Source organism: Delphinus delphis, chromosome 14, assembly GCF_949987515.2.
Source record: "Delphinus delphis chromosome 14, mDelDel1.2, whole genome shotgun sequence".
Classification (NCBI taxonomy): Eukaryota; Metazoa; Chordata; class Mammalia; order Artiodactyla; family Delphinidae; genus Delphinus; species Delphinus delphis.
This window is the reverse complement of record NC_082696.1, coordinates 75,464,126-75,478,776: the sequence shown is the minus strand read 5'-3', so window position 1 is coordinate 75,478,776 and position 14,651 is coordinate 75,464,126. Positions and strand designations below refer to the sequence as shown.

The window sequence follows — 14,651 nt, the reverse complement described above, 5'->3', positions numbered from 1 at the left end:
TTATAAGGTAAAATCAGTGATATAGGCTATAAATGTGCTGATTCCAAAAAGTAGATAACACATATGCTTACCCAGGATCTAGGAAGGCTTCAAGCAGGAAATGTGATTTGAACTGAGATTTGTAGGAAAGTTCTAAACTGAGGGTGGCAGCAGGAAGTGAAGATAATCCAGACAGGGAAACATCTATTAGTAATGTCCAAAGCAGGAATGTGCAAAAACCTGATAGGAAAGCGTGTAGTAATTGCAGCAGCAATCTGTTGGGAGATAAACGGGATACAAGAAAGTAGTGGCAATTAAGACTATAAAATCATTCACCAAAATGTGAACTTTATCCTGAGAAGCTCCTGAATGTTTGTGATCAAGGGCATAATATGTGTAGATGTAATTTCAAATTTAGAAGTCTTCCCTCCAGATGTTAACTTCTCAGCATGTGTTGGGAAATACTTCCCCTAGTTGGTTCTACGTAGAATAATTTATGAATAAAAGTATTGCTTTTAACATAACTAACTTTAAAATATTTTAAATTATCAAAGAATTTCTAAATACTGAAACCATGGTCTCTGTTTAATTAACTTTCCCGGGAAAACTCCTTTTAATGCTTGTTTAGTTAAAAAAGCATGCAGAGAGAAAGACTTTGGAGAACATAAAGACATTATGCATATTCATTTCTTATCCATTTTTTATTGGAGTATAGTTAATTTACAATGTGCTAGCTTCAGGTGTACAGCAAAGTGATTCAGTTACACACACACACACACACACACACACACACACGCACACACATATTCTTTTTCAGTTTCTTTTCATTATAGGTTATTACAAGACATTGAGTATAGTTGTCTGTGCTATACAGTAGGTTGTTTTTCTATTTTATACATAATAGTATGTATATGTTAACCCCAAACTCTTAATTTATCCCTCTCACCTTTTCCCCTCTGGTAACCATAAGTTGGTTTCCTATGTCTGTGAGTCTATTTCTGTTTTGTAAATAAGTTCATTTTTATCAGTTTTTAAGATTCCACGTATAAGTGATATCTTATATTTGTCTTTCTCTGTCTGACTTACTTCACTTAGTATGATAATCTCTAGATCCATCCACGTTGCTGCAAATGGCATGATTTCATCTTTTTTTATTGCTGAGTAATATTCCATTGTGTATATATATATATATATATATATATCACATTTTCTTTATCCATTCATCTGTAGATGGCCATTTAAGTTGCTTCCATGTCTTGGCTATTGTAAATAGTGCTGCAATGAATATTGGGGTGCTTGTATTTTTTTTTTTTATGCTTTGAGATGTTTTATTTAAATTGTTTTTAAAGACAGCAATAATTTATGCCATTAACCAAACAAGGGTGCCGATGAGCATCTTCTGAACTGCCTGGTCACTGCCCCAGCCCCAGCGCTCTGCCACTGCTGGGGGCGGCCCTGCCGGGGGTGGGAGGTGGTCAGCTTTGGAACAGTGACAGCAGGGCCGAGGCCAAGACCCAGGCGGTAGGCCAGGAGCAGACACAGAGCCACTGCAAGTGGCCGGGCGTTGGGATTTCTTCCCGTTATTATCACAGTGACCCTGGGGAACCACGAGGTGACCTGGGGACGTGGCAACCTCGGTCTCCGCACACAGCGATTGCCCTGTCTCTCCTCTCCTCCCCCTACCAATCCCACAATGGTTCGTTTTTTATTGTTTTTTTTTTTTAAAATATAATTTTGTAAATGTTCCATAAAAATACTATTATTCCTAGTCAAACACAGATATTGCAATATTAAGGGTAACTGCTCTGTCTTTGCTCTAGAAAATGTGAAAAGGTCATCACACCGGATAACATAGAAGAGTGTGGAACCTTCATGTATCACAAAATCCAGTACCGAGCACGCGAGGGGGAAGCATTGCCAGGTGCTGGGCCGGGGCCCCCTCCACATTTCCCTGCTCAGTGCCGGGGCCTGTGGACGTGGCAGGGCCTGAAGGGTCCTCTCTGCAGGGAGGACATCATGGCTTTGAGACACAGACAGTGGCCACACTCCGTCCCAGTGGCCGGGCCCCTGAAGCCACCTGCTCAGCCCGAAGCACTGAAGAGCCGGTGACGATGGGGACGTGGCCTCTCCTCCTGCAGCAGTGAGGCTCCACCTGGCCCTCAAGGCGCCTTCGCAGGCAGGCCTGGGCCGCAGGAGCTGGCGGGGCCTGTCCCTTGAGGCGGGAGGCCTGGGCCAGTGGCCACGCCTTCAGTTCTCGGAGAGAGACAGGGCCAGGGAGGCCTGGAAGGCAGCCTCCTCGTCGATGCTGTAGTCCACGAAGGTGTCCTAGGAGAACTTGCACCGGGGGAGCAGGTGCTGCAGGAAGTTGGCGCTCTGGTAGCTTGGGTCGCCCCAGGCCATGGCCGAGCAGATGGGACACACCCCGCGGTTGGGGTCGCTGTAGTGCTTGTCCATGCAGTGCTTTACCAGCTTCTGCTGGTCCAGGCTGCGGGCGCCACAGTAAGGGCAGGCGAAGGTGGACCTGTTGGGGACGGCGCTAGGGATGGGCTGGGATGTGCGCACCACAGGGACGAGCTTGGGACAGTTAGCCATCTGCTCCTGGACCTTCAGGCAGGAGGCAACGTGCACCCTTATCTTGGCCAGTGTCACCTTCTTACTGCAGCCCTGCAGGGTGCCTTGTAGGATGAAAGCTGCTTCTCCATGTGGGCGGCCTTGTCCACTTTCTTGGGGTCGAAGGGCAGGCGGCACCGTGGGCACAGGGGGGTTGGCACCTGCAGGCATGGCCGGAGGTACTCCCCGCAGAACCTCTAATTCTCGCAGCCAGTGGGATGGCTTCGCCGCTGAACAAGCTGTCCTTACAGAGATGCGAGGAAAGTCGGCCTCCCTGTCCCTTCTACCCACTGGCTCCACTTCTGCCTTCCAGGGCCGGCATGTATCTTTTTGAATTAGAGTTTTCTCAGAATATATGCCCAGGAGTGGGATTGCAGGATCATATGGTAGCTCTATTTTTATTTTTTTTAAGGAACAGCCATACTGTTCTCCATAGTGGCTATACCAATTTACATTCCCACCAACCATGTAGGAGGGAGGGTTCCTTTTTCTCCACAGCATTTATTGTTTGTAGACTTTCTGATGTTGGCCATTCTGACTGGTGTGAGGTGATACCTCATTGTAGTTTAGATTTGCATTTCTCCAATAATTACCAATATTGAACATCTTTTCATGTGCCTGTTTGGCCATCTGCATGTCATCTTTGCAGAAAAGCCTATTTAGGTTTTCTCCCCATTTTTTTGATTGGGTTTTTTTGTTTGTTTGTTTGTATTAAGCTGTATGAGCTGTTTGTATATTTTGAAAATTAATCCCTTGTTGGTAACATCATTTGCAAGTATTTTCTCCCAGTCCCCAGGTTGTCTCTTCTTTTTGTTTATTGTTTCCTTTGCTGTACAAAAGCTTTTAACTTTAATTAGGTCCCATTTGTTTATTTTTGTTTTTATTTCCATTACTCTAGGAGACAGATCTAAAAAAATATTGCTGCAATGTATGTCAAAGAGTGTTCTGCCTATGTTTTCCTCTAGGACTTTTATAGTATCTGCTCTTACATTTAGGTATTTAATCCATTTTGGGTTTATTTTTCTATATGTAGTTAGAGAATGTTCTAATGTTATTCTTTTACATGTAGCTGTCCAGTTTTCCCAGCAACACTTATTGAAGAGACTGTCTTTCCTCCATTGTATAGTCTTACCTCCTTTGTCATAGATTAATTGACCATATGTGAGTGAGTTTATTTCAGAGCTTTCTATCCTGTTTCATTGATCTACATGTCTGTTTTTGTGCCAGTACCATACTGCTTTGATTACTGTAGCTTTGTAGTATAGTCTGAAGTCAGGGAATCTGATTCCTCCAGTTCCGTTTTTCTTTCTCAAGACTGTTTTAGTTTTTCTGGGTCTTTTGTGTTTCCATACAAATTAAAAAATTCCTTGTTTTAGTTCTGTGAAAAATGCCAGACATTATGCATATTCATTTTATTATCAAATCTTCACTGGGCTTTATTTGTAGGTCCATACTCAGCAAAACTTCCATTAAGAAAAAAAAAAGTCATGAACAACCTAGGAGTAAGACAGGAATAAGGACACAGACCTACTAGAGAATGGACTTGAGGATATGGGGAGGGGGAAGGGTAAGCTGTGACAAAGTGAGAGAGTGGCATGGACATATATACACTACCAAACGTAAAATAGATAGCTAGTGGGAAGCAGCCGCATAGCACAGGGAGATCAGCTCGGTGATTTGTGACCACCTAGAGGGGTGGGATAGGGAGGGTGGGAGGGAGGGAGACGCAGAGGGAAGAGATATGGGGATATATGTATAGCTGATTCACTTTGTTATAAAGCAGAAACTAACACACCATTGTAAAGCAATTATACTCCAATAAAGATGTTTAAAAAACAAACAAAAAAACTAATATGCTGTAAAGTTTTCTGTTGGATAATGATCACAAACAACTCTAAACAAACAAAAATGATATAGCATGAAAGCTTACGAACAAGCTGAGGCAGAGTTTTGGTTTATAGTGTTTTTGTTATTTTTCTGAAGTAGAAATGCCACCTTTCCAATAACAAAGTCCAATAACTTTGAAGGTAAATCTTAACTTGCTGGTAAATACACTATGATAACTACTTTCAAGAAAGAAAAATTCAGAGGCAAGAAGGAAAAGGGCATCTTTTGGGGATGCTCACTAGCCCACCAACATCTGAGCACTGAGGTGAGTCCCTTCATGGCCATAATCTTTCCTCATCATCTGGTATCCACCATCACAGCCAAGTATGTCTGCCAGCCTTACTCTATTAGATGTTAGAATCTTTATTTTGATGCATTTTATCTGTTAAAATTTCTAACATTTATTTTCAAGGTAATCTCATTATATGTTCAAGGTTTGATTTTAGTGGAATATCAAGTGCATATATCAAGCTGCTCTCCAGATATTTAATTTGAGGACTGTAGAAAATCATATGTATTATTGCTATGTCAAACCTATTTTGTTTCCTTTCTCACCTCCCTTTCTGTCTTTCTGAGGCCCAAGCACATACTGAAGATACTCAACTCATTTAATATTTCAAAGCAACATTGGGAGAATGATTCTTTCTGCATCTAATAAGGAGGTATGTCAAGAAGTAAATGTTGTTTTGGTGTTGAATCAAACTACTGACAACCTCTATATCTAGAACAACCAGAGTTCGTAAGTCTTTGGTGTCCCGGAGAAAGGAAACCTTAAAAAAAGGAAACGTTTTCCTTATTGCCCACAGGGATGTATCCTGAGAGTCTAAAATGTTGACCCTAAGTCTGCTCAGGATATCAGAACAAATTATTTAAACTTGAAAAGTCACTTTGGACGCCCCATGCAACAGCCATCCCACAAACGCCTTATGGCTTGAAGCATATGAGTCGAACAAATATATGAATCATTGTACATTCTTCTGGAATCTCCATATGTTCGACTGGCCAAGAGTAAGATTGTTTTCCACTGGATTGTACCATCTTTCCTTGAATGATTATGCTTGAATTATTAGAGCAAAGCTATAGAGTTTTGCAGTGTATCTTTTCTAATAGTTCTTAAATATCAGTGAGTTGAATATCTCTTCTCCATGGAAAGACAGCTTGGTAGTAGTGAAAAACATACAGAAAAAGCATGGTTGGGGACATAAACTAGCCGTATGTCTCAGATACAATAAAATATTTTACATTAAAAAATAATACTTCATAATTAAAACACATTTTTGGTAAAATGATAACAAGTGCACAGATCATATAGAAAAATGTTTCTTAAAGGGGAATAAATGAATAAAACTTAAAGATAGTAATAAAAGAAGAGATTTAAAAGTTGAAAAGATTGAACTACATATTCTCTCAGGTGATCTATAATGAAAAGATGGCATTGCTAATGAGAGGGGAAATGTCCCAGAGTGGAGTGTCAATCACAGCTTAGTCAAAGAGAAGTTCAGAAGTAAAACCTGGCAAATCAGAGGAGGTAAATAGTTCCAGAAACATAAGGCTTTAAAGTGAGACACCAGAGGAGAAAAAGATAAAAGTTGCATAAAAAACAAGCAGGGATATTTACAGATAGAAAATTAGGTATGTATAGAAGGGAGAGTTGAGGAGGAACTTTGAAAACTGGAAGTGATTTTACCTGCAGGTTAACAGGAATTCAACAGCCCAGTAAACTGGTCCTTTTATTATAAATTTCCCTTACATCTGAGGTGCTCATCATATGGTGAAGATAAAAACCAGAATAATATAAACTTAACATCAATGTGCTGACTTGGAGACCAGAGGAAGTCATATTTTCGACTATGAAAAAATGGGAAGTATATGGGACCACAGAATCCTAAGGTTGAAGGCATCCGATGGGTGTCAGTTGTTTGAGTCTCATTTATAAATTATTTTCCAAAAGTTCATTACTTCTAAGGCAGTCCATTCTGGTCAGAATATTCTGTCAGATATGTCTACCTTGTATTGAGTTGGGGAGTCTCTCCCTGTGCATCCATGACTCATTGGCCTTAACTGTAGGGCCACATAAAAAGACTCAAGCCTTCTACATCAGATCCAGCTACTGTGCTCTTCATCAGGTGGTCTATTCAGGGTAACATAAAGACGAATCTTCTAACCAGGGTCCGTAAGGTGTGATTTTAAAACTCTGCTATCAGCATTAGTGTTCTTCTTTGAGCGTACTCCACTTACTTTAAAATTCTTAGTATAATGTGATTAGCCTCCTGGCCACTATTATTTTATGAAGGTGATGTCAATCATTGAGTTTTGCAATGAGCCATATCATACTGTTGACACTTACTGAACTGATTCAAGTTAAACACATGCTGCTACTAAGCTATCTTTACTGGATCCTGGATATATATGAGTAATTTTGTTTTCTTTCAAGTTTGGGACCTTACATTTACATCAGATGATACATTATTTTATTGGTCTGTTGTTCTGTTTGTCAGGACATTTTTAGCTCTTCATTCAGTCACTAGATCACATATCTTGCTCAGTACAGTGTCTGAGTCACCATGTCTTTTAATAACTTGATATGTCATTGATATAAAAATGATTGAAACAGGGCAGAAGACAGAGCACAGCATCAAAGATGTCACTCAGGTTTGGGATTCAAACATTCCTAGGTGTATGATCAACTCAAACACATTTCTTCAGCTTGTCCTCAGTGATAACCTGAGAAAATGTGAAATATTTTTCTACCCCATTTCTCTCATTTGCAAGATTAGTAAGCCCGTATAAAAGTTAAATTAGATAATAGAATATTTTCTTACTGAAATTTTGCATGGTCCTAGTGATCATGGCTTTCTTATTTTTTCTCCTCATGTCCTAGGTTGTCTTCTTTTAACTATGTGTTTAAAAAATAATGATAAAAGTAATGGGTTCTCATGATAAAATTTAAAGTCACACAACTATAAAACATAAAAGACTTTCATTCTCTCCAGTGCCCATACACAACTCCCTAGAAGTAACACAGTTAAAAGTTTGGCATATATATTCTCAAACATATTTCATGTTATATTCATATTCATATATAAAGATAGAGGAATGGTTATACCCTGTATCTGTGAGTTTGGATATAGATAGAACACATATATGTTTACACCATCCATCTATCGTACGTCTACTGTTTATGAATGCACCCACCTAACTACCCAACGCTTTCATCCTGTTCAGCTAATGGCCTTTTTTACTCTAAATACACTGATTTATTTTAATGGAATAATTCAAGTTACATTGTAATTTACATCAAGTGTAGATAACTTCTATTTGCTTTTCCAGATTTATTTGCCACCCTTCTTCACCTTCTTCTGTGTCCTGGGAGGCTGGCATGCATGGACCACATCAACAGACTCCCTTACCCTTTGACTTTCAGTTTGGTTGAACCACAAGAAAGCACCAGCAACACACTGGAGAGAAGGGGAAGAGTCACCCTTCCCTCTCTTAAGGTTTGTCTTGCACTGGCTACCTCCCTTGACCAAAGGTCCCAGCTCCTGGGAAGGTGGCCCTCTCTTCTTGTCTTCTGGGGACCCTCTATCTCTTTCCCCTTTAGGCACAGAGATGATAACTGTTCCTGTTGTTTCTAGCACCATTTCCCCTATGCCTTGCCAACACATATTTAAATTGTTCCTTCTTCAAATTGAATGGGCCATCTGTTTCTGACAAGAATTCTGATAGATATATTTATTGACGATTTTTAGACTCTTTACAATATTTTACTACTGCAAAAAATTTCAGTGAGATACGTTTTACACATATCTGTGCACAATTTAGTTAGTGTAGGAAATGTTCTAAAAGAGGTATTTATGATCCTCTACTTTTTTACAATTTCCAGATATTTCCAAATTTACCATAAAAAAGGTATACATTTGGACTTACAATGATACCGTGTGAGAGTCTGTGGGAGTGTAAACTGAGTTCCGTACAGTATGCAATCCATCTGAAGTATTTAATAATTCATTCTAGAATTTTCCCTTAGTTTGAACTAGAAATTACTGATTACTGTTTTCAGAAACCATTTCTGATGTTTTAGGAAAAAACTGGAAAACTCTATTTCTCAGCATTCATTTCTCTCTCCTCTTCCCAGGATCCTTCCACAATATCTGATAGTAGGTTTGACTTCATGCCTGAATCCCTTAGTCCGGGGCTGGAACCCACCTGCAGCATTAATGAAAAACCTGGAGTGTTTACTAAACCTCTTTAACTTGGAGGGATTCAACTTCAAACTCAGTCTTTCTTTCACTAGGAAGCTGTTAATATCCTTGTTCAAGACTTTCAGTTCCAGTTATTGTTTTCCCTCTGGGCTCCTTGGAGCCTCCCAGCCCATAAGTCCATCAAGGATAGGTGGAGAGTTTGAAAAAAGATTTTTTGGGTTTTCTCTCTGTGGCCCTGCCTTCTGAGATACTGCCTTCCTAGTTTTCCAGGCTTGGAGACAGTCCTGAAATCCAGTAAGTTATGACTTTGTACTTGAGTATTATCTTTGGCTTGCTGTGGGGACTGGGGAGTGCCCCAAGGGAAAATCAATATGGATCCTTCAAGGGTCATATGCTCTCTAGCTCCTGCGAACATTAAGTTCCTTAACCAGTTCCTTTTAAATATTTTGTTCAGAGTTTATTAGCATTAGTAGTATAGTAAGCCACTCTACCATTACCAGAAACCAGAACTTGGTATATGACCTTTTAACTTTTAGGAGTCAAGTAAAAGCCTGGGTGTTTGTATGCAACTATTTTTGCTAAATTTTACTAAGTGAGGAAACCAGTGATACTCAAGAGTTAAAACTTTGAGATAAGAGGGTTCCTATTTTATCATCTGTGACAATAATGGAAATTCAAGGCTTAAAACCCAGACCATTTTGTTACTAAGTGTATATATTAGTCTTAGAATTATAATAAACTTTAAATTTTATTTTATCATTCCAGTTTCTCTCAGAAATTCTTACATAAAACAAAAAATGTTGTAATAGCTTTATAGAAGTTAATTGAATGGTTTCAGAAATGACTAAAACCTTACACTCTGGTCTTGTGTATTTCGGGGAGAATACTGGCCTTGAGTTCAGAGGCATGTGAGGCTCTCTACACTCAGCACATTAATCGCTGAAAGTGATTAATATGAGAAAGGCTGTACTTTTCCATTAACTCACATTCCTCATTTACCTTTATTGTTATCTAAGAAGAAAAGCTTTATTAAAATAAATTTGGTAGTTTAAAGAATAATAGAGAAGGTACTTAATTTAATGAAGAGAGAAACTGCTTTTAAGCACACTTCTGCGGTTTGGAAGCACACATTTAAAATCCAGCAGTTGAAAGACTAATTAGAATTCATTCTTATCTTTTTACTAAAGCATGAACCATCATGTAAGCATGGTTCAGGATCTTTTTAGCTTATCTCTAGCTTTGGCTTTTAGCATTTTCAAGTTGCTTTTCCTCCTGTGCACGTCCATTGCTGCTACTAACATCACAGCTTGTGATTATTAGTTTACACATCTGTACCCTCTGATCGCCTCTGTTTTACTCAGCTTCATGGTCGCTGTACCCAGCATGGTGCCTTAGATGTGGTAGGTACAGAATGAAATTTAATTGTAAGTAAATTTATTTTGAATGACTACATAAATAGAAAGAGTATGATGTTAAAACTTTATGATCAGGGGAAGTAACAACTGACACTGCAGAAATACAAAAGATCATGAGAGATTACTACAAGCAACTCTATGCCAATAAAATGGACAACCTGGAAGAAATGGACAAATTCTTAGAAATGCCCAACCTGCCAAGACTGAATCAGGAAGAAATAGAAAATATGAACAGACCAATCACAAGCACTGAAATTGAAACTGTGATTAAAAATCTTCCAACAAACAAAAGCCCAGGACCAGATGGCTTCACAGCCGATTTCTATCAAACATTTAGAGAACAGCTAACACCTATCCTTCTCAAACTCTTCCAAAATATAGCAGAGGGAGGAACACTCCCAAATTCCTTCTACGAGGCCACCATCACCTTGATACCAAAACCAGACAAGGATGTCACAAAGTCAGAAAAGTACAGGCCAATATCACTGATGAACACAGATGCAAAAATCCTCAACAAAATACTAGCAAACAGAATGCAACAGCACATTAAAAGGATCATACACCATGATCAAGTGGGGTTTATTCCAGGAATGCAAGGATTCTTCAATATATGCAAATCAACCAACGTGATACACCATATTAACAAATTGAAGGAGAAAAACCATATGATCATCTCAATAGATGCAGAGAAAACTTTCGACAAAATTCAACACCCGTTTATGATAAAAACCCTGCAGAAAGCAGGCATAGAGGGAACTTTCCTCAACATAATAAAGGCCATATATGACAAACCCACAGCCAACATCATCCTCAATGGTGAAAAACTGAAAGCATTTCCACTAATATCAGGAACAAGACAAGGTTGCCAACTCTCACGACTCTTATTCAACATAGTTTTGGAAGTTTTAGCCACAGCAATCAGAGAAGAAAAGGAAATAAAAGGAATCCAAATCGGAAAAGAAGAAGTAAAGCTGTCACTGTTTGCAGATGACATGATACTATACATAGAGAATCCTAAAGATGCCACCAGAAAACTACTAGAGCTAATCAATGAATTTAGTCAAGTAGCAGGATACAAAATTAATGCACAGAAATCTCTTGCATTCCTATACACTAATGATGAAAAATCTGAAAGTGAAATTAAGAAAACACTCCCATTTACCACTGCAACAAAAGGAGTAAAATATCTAGGAATAAACCTACCTAAGGAGACAAAAGACCTGTATGCAGAAAATTATAAGATATTGGTGGAAGAAATTAAAGATGATACCAACAGATGGAGAGATATACCATGTTCTTGGATTGGAAGAATCAACATTGTGAAAGTGACTCTACTACCCAAAGCAATCTACAGATTCAATGCAATCCCTATCAAACTACCACTGGCATTTTTCACAGAACTACAACAAAAAATGTCAGTTTGTATGGAAACACAAAAGACCCCGAATAGCCAAACCAATCTTGAGAACGAAAAACGGAGCTGGAGGAATCAGGCTGCCTGACATCAGACTATATTACAAAGCTACAGTAATCAAGACAGTATGGTACTGGAACAAAAAAAGATAGATCAATGGAACAGGATAGAAAGCCCAGAGATAAACCCACACACATATGGTCACCTTATCTTTGATAAAGGAGGCAGGAATGTACAGTGGAGAAAGGACAGCCTCTTCAATAAGTGGTGCTGGGAAAACTGGACAGCTACATGTAAAAGTATGAGATTAGATCACTCGCTAACCCCATACACAAAAATAAGCTCAAAATGGATTAAAGACCTAAATGTAAGGCCAGAAACTACAAAACTCTTAGAGGAAAACATAGGCAGAACACTCTATGACATAAATCACAGCTAGATTCTTTTTCACTCACCTCCTAGAGAAATGGAAATAAAAACAAAAATAAACAAATGGGACCTAATGAAACTTCAAAGCTTTTGCACAGCAAAGGAAACCATAAACAAGATGAAAAGACAACCCTCAGAATGGGAGAAAATATTTGCAAATGAAGCAACTGACAAAGGATTAATCTCCAAAATTTACAAGCAGCTCATGCAGCTCAATAACAAAAAAACAAACAACCCAATCCAAAAATGGGCAGAAGAGCTAAATAGACATTTCTCCAAAGAAGATATAGAGACTGCCAACAAACACATGAAGGAATGCTCAACATCATTAATCATTAGAGAAATGCAAATCAAAACTACAATGAGGTATCATCTCACACCAGTCAGAATGGCCATCATCAAAAAATCTAGAAACAATAAATGCTGGAGAGGGTGTGGAGAAAAGGGAACACTCTTGCACTGCTGGTGGGAATGTGAATTGGTACAGCCAGTATGGAGAACAGTATGGAGGTTCCTTAAAAAACTACAAATAGAACTACCATATGACCCAGCAATCCCACTACTGGGCATATACCCTGAGAAAACCATAATTCAAAAAGCGTCATGTACCACAGTGGTCATTGCAGCTCTATTTACAATAGCCAGGACAATGTTCATTGCAGCTCTATTTACGATAGCCAGGACATGGAAGCAACCTAAGTGTCCATCAACAGATGAATGTTTAAAGAAGATGTGTCACATATATACAATGGAATATTACTCAGCCATAAAAAGAAACGACATTGAGCTATTTGTAATGAGGTGGATAGACCTAGAGTGTGTCATACAGGGTGAAATAAGTCAGAAAGAGAAAAACAAATACCGTATGCTAACACATATATATGGAATTTAAGAAAAAATAATGTCATGAAGAACCTAGGGGTAAAACAGGAATAAAGACACAGACCTACTAGAGAACGATCTTGAGGATATGGGGAGGGGGAAGCGTGAGCTGTGACAAAGCGAGAGAGAGGCATGGACATATATACACTACCAAACGTAAGGTAGATAGCTAGTGGGAAGCAGCCGCATAGCACAGGGAGATCAGCTCGGTGCTTTGTGACCGCCTGGAGGGGTGGGATAGGGAGGGTGGGAGGGAGGGAGACGCAAGAGGGAAGAGATATGGGAACATATGTATAACTGATTCACTTTGTTATACAGCAGAAACTAACACACCATTGTAAAGCAATTATACCCCAATAAAGATGTTTTAAAAAATTAAATTAGAAAAAAAACCTTTATGATCAAGATTTTTATTGTTTCATACTGGTATTCTACAATTATTCTGACCGACTGATATTTTTCTAAATATTTTAAAAGCAACTTATTAAGTAAATTTGATTATACCAAAAGTTTGGAGAAATCTGACATTATAGAAGGTAAGCTACAGGAGTTTTGTAAATTTCATGGGAGGTCGGAAGTGAAGTTAGGATTTTACCTGAAACTTACTCTCCATCCCTCTTTCATTGCTCTCCATTAGCTTAGTGATTCTGTCAAGTTCAGGAGTGTAGTACGAGGCCCCGCCACCTCAGAAAACTGATTTGCTGGCTCAATTCAGGCACAAGGACTAAACTTACATTCTGTAAAACGTCAGAATGCCAGTTTACAAGATCTAAACTCCCACAGAAACTAGCTACTCTTCCCAACTTCTATTTTATGCATTCTTTTTGCATTATGGTATATCAAATTAGTATCTGAAATTTATTTTCTGGTAATCAAATGTAAAAAGGAGTTAACATCAGCTACAACAATGATAATAATGCTAATAAATATAAAATAATAAATAACAACTACCATTTATAGAGCAGGTACCATAGACCAACCTCTTTTCAATATGCCATGGTTCAATGTTTTACATTAATCTAAGATTCCCGAACATATTTATTTATACATTAAGAATATACAAATTATCATAACAAGACAAATTCAGATCCTTGTACTAAGATCTATTGGATCTCCTTGTAACAGCACTGTAACTCAGAAATCTTATTTTAGTTATACTCACACACATTGAAATACACATGAAATTCACAAGTAGTTAAAGATCTACTACTGAAAAATACGCCAGACCCAGATTATTTTATAGAAGAGTTCTAACAACCTTTTTTTTTTTTTTTTTGCAGTACACGTGCCTCTCACTGCTGTGGCCTCTCCCACCGCGGAGCACAGGCTCCGGACGCGCAGGCTCAGCGGCCATGGCTCACGGGCCCAGCTGCTCCGCGGTATGTGGGATCCTCCCGGACCGGGGCACGAACCCGTGTCCCCTGCATCGGCAGGCAGACTCTCAACCACTGCGGCACCAGGGAAGCCCTAACAACCTGTATTTTTAAACTACATAGAGTACAGAAAAATATAGAACATTTTGTTTATTTGATGTATTTTAAGATGTTATTTTAATATTCAGAAATTATAGAAATATAATGGACAACCAATATTCACCACTCAGATTAGACAAACATAAAACAGGTTGTTTTGTTTCTGATCTTTAAGAAATAAACCTTTATAGCTTTCTTTTACCCCTTCATATCTCATGTCTTTCTTTCCTTGTCCCTACATGTTTATGTAGTGTTACTTCACATGAATGCAACAATATACAATAAATTAAAAATCTTTTTCAACAGCAGAATCATTCATTTATTATTCTACAGCTTGCCTTTCATTCATTTAACATTCTGA

The 14,651-nt window shown here is 38.7% G+C and overlaps 1 pseudogene; it reads right to left on the bottom strand.

Moving 5' to 3' along the window:
* Positions 1 to 2,111: 2,111 nt before the first annotated feature.
* Positions 2,112 to 8,117, bottom strand: LOC132437177 (E3 ubiquitin-protein ligase RNF166 pseudogene; annotated as a pseudogene).
* Positions 8,118 to 14,651: the final 6,534 nt, after the last annotated feature.